Source organism: Crocodylus porosus, unplaced genomic scaffold, assembly GCF_001723895.1.
Source record: "Crocodylus porosus isolate Cpor-Errol unplaced genomic scaffold, CroPor_comp1, whole genome shotgun sequence".
NCBI lineage: Eukaryota > Metazoa > Chordata > Crocodylia > Crocodylidae > Crocodylus > Crocodylus porosus.
This window is the reverse complement of record NW_017728922.1, coordinates 4,352,464-4,355,590: the sequence shown is the minus strand read 5'-3', so window position 1 is coordinate 4,355,590 and position 3,127 is coordinate 4,352,464. Positions and strand designations below refer to the sequence as shown.

The following is a 3,127-nucleotide window of genomic DNA, read 5'->3' as shown; positions in this document are numbered from 1 at the left end:
AAATGGGCCATGTAGACAGAGATGAGACAAGAAAGGGGTTTTCCATTTCAGTGCTGAGTCATTTCTCTGAGCATTTTGAGGCGTCTTATAGCACTACAGCTGTGCACTGCTTGTCTTGCAGGTAAGGAGTGCAGTGCAGCATCCAGGGCTCTCAATCCAACACTGATTGAGTACTGAAAGCCACAAATTTGAAAAGTAAAAAGATTGTGAGAAATGGGACTCAGGCCCAAGCAACAATAATGTTTCTCTGACAATAGTGTTGGAAACTATAAATCAAAATAAGGATTAAAGGCTTGTGAAGGGAAAAAAATAAATGATCCAAGAATCCTATTTGATTATAGAATAAGCTTCCTCCAGAGCTGGTGCAGTAACCTACCCTGGAAATCTTCAAGAGGAGACTAGATAGTCTCCTTTTTGGGGGCACCTGACTCCCAGTTCTCTTTCCTGCTTGGTGCAGGGGGCCGGGCCCAGTGATCTTCCAAGGTCCCTTCCAGCCTTACAAGCTATGAATCTATGACCTAGGCACATTTCTCTGAGCATTTGGTAAGTCTTTTATATGTGATCAGTGTCAGTGAAGGTGTCACCAAAGGTGTGCTCATGAAAGTAAGCAGGCAGAATTAGAAGAGATTATCCTACTGTCTCATGCTGACAAAGGGAAATCAATCCAGTCTTCTGAGGGGCTACATCCAGTTGCGTGTCTGATCCTGCTAATCCTACACTACAGAAATTACTTATGTAACATGGCAGTTTTCCCAAAAGCAATAATACATTTTTACTGGCATCACAGACAGAACTGGGAGCCCAATGACGTTTCAATAGGGTGGTGCACTTGCTGTCCGATGGCTGCTTTCTGGCTTTCTAAGTGGGCAGCCATACAAAGAGGATAGCTGATGAGAGCAGCTTTCAAAGCTTCACCATAGAAGGGAGAGGGATCTGTTCTGACCAGGTGCACGGCTCTCTGAAGCCTACAAGGAAAATGAGGGGGGAGGGAGGGAAGAGGGAGAAAATGTTTCTCCCCAGGGTGAGGGGAGAGAATACCAAAAATGAAGAGGGGGAAATCTGAGTCACTAATGATTCATTTTGCTGCTGCACTGTTACAGAAAAAGAGGATTAAGGAGAAAAAAAAAAGCAGAAGTTCAGGAGGGGTTTTTTTTGTAGAGGAGAAGAGTCTTTAATGGTTAGTGCTTTTTATAAGGACCCAGAATTTAAAAAAATATTCAGGCACCTAACAGTGCAGATTGGTAATTAGTGGGAATTTCAAAAGCACTTTTCAAATCCATTCAGAAGCCAATCCACCTGCAACTGGAGGCACCTAACTACCTTTAGAAATTTGGCCCAAAGGCACTAGAACTATTTATTGATGAGGAAAGTGTGACAGAAGGGAACAGTAATGCCAGCTAGGAAGACTTTTCCACCCTGCACAGAGGTGCGTGCTGTGTCTGTCCTTTTGTGTTTGTGAAAATGCCCCAGACTTGTTCATACTAGCCCCATCTACACAGTCATTAATGCACAGTGGCTACTGTGCATTTAATTGAGTACTTGTATAATAAAGTACTAAATAAATACATAGTAGCCATAGCTACTGCACAGTAGTGCCAATGCATGCCTTTTTACTGACATTAATGCACAGTAGCCTAATCATGCTGTGCAGCAGAATATTAGCACTGTTTGTGATGTGACCCACTACTGCACAGTATGATTAGGCTACTGCACAGTTAGCATCTCGTGTAGACATCCCCCTTGTAAGCGAATTATTGCTCTTTTTTGTACAGCAGCTCAAAAGCTTTTGATAAATATAAGGTCTCTGTCCAGAAGATCTTGCAAGCCAAAAGACAAAAACAAATATATGCCAACCAGTTTGGATTTATAGGAAGCGGAGGACCTGCAAAACCAGGATTCACTAACTGAGTAAACACAGTCTAGCTGCTGAGAGATAACAATGCTGAGAGATAACAAACTTGAATGTTAAACAGGCTCTCTGTAAATGAGAGGTAAGTGTGGGGTCAGGTGGCAGCACAGGGAGATTCGCCTAGAACTTGTGATGGATTTTAATGCTGAATCCCATTAATATACATAGGCTGCACGGCTAGTTTACCTGCTAGCCTAAGCCCCCACACAGTCATGTTTACATGAGCATGGTTCGCCCTCTTTGAAGCGGGGACTGCCTCCTATTGTGTGCTCACACAATTAGAACAATAGGGCTCTGACCTTGCTCAGGGCAGGGAGGTGCTCCTGCAATATGAATAATGATGGGATAAAATATTAAACGCTACACAAAGCAGAACACCAGGCTCGCAGGTCAAGCAGCATGAGCCGCATTAGAGCCCCAGCCTGGCTGCTTGGTTCCCATGGGCAAACATCCGCAGTGTATGGACCCTCACCGACTTCAGTGAGACTCTCTGCTACCACAGGGGCATGGGATGCCATGTGTCTGCGGAGTGCCAGCCGGGTACACCTGGGTGGCTTAAGTTTATTGTTAATAATAAGACACTGCTGAGCCAAGTCTACCGTGCAGTCAGCCCCACTCTTCTCTGTGGATGTGAAATGTGGGTGACCTACTGTCATCACCCCAAGAGCCTGGGGAGGGGCAAATCCTCCGCATCAAATGGGAAGATGGCTGCACAAACGCCAGCATCCTGCCTGCAGCCAGCATTACTGGCACTGAATGGGTGATCCTCAAGCAGCAAGTCTGCTGGCCTGGAGGCACTCCTGACTCCGCTCCCAGAACAGGGGCTCTGCTCCAGCCAGGCCGGCCTGGGCTCTGGCGCTGGCCGGGGGATGCTACAGGGAGGGACATGCTGAAGAGAAAACATGCTGACATCAAAGCTGAAGGAGCCACCCCAAAGCTCCCGCACCCTCAGCCGAGCAGGACCCACTGGAGGGAAAGCGCCTTGCCCTCGGGTCACAGCAGAGGGCGTGGAGGAAAGGCAAGAAGAGCAATCCCGGCCTGCAGGAAATACCTGTGGCTCAAGGGCTGCACCCTGAGTCACCTCGCGCCCCGGGGGAAACACCCTCCTCCACGGAGGGACGCGGGCACCGCCGGGCCCGGGCCCGGGCCCGAGCCAGGCACGGCCTGCCGGCGCTCACGCCCCCAGCGGGGAAGGGCGGCGCTGGCAGGTGACGGCCG

The 3,127-nt window shown here is 48.5% G+C and overlaps 1 protein-coding gene across 1 annotated transcript in view; it reads left to right on the top strand.

Moving 5' to 3' along the window:
• ADA (adenosine deaminase) overlaps nt 1-3,127 on the top strand; it is a 60,373-nt gene that overhangs the window by 15,913 nt on the left and 41,333 nt on the right. The window lies entirely within an intron of this gene.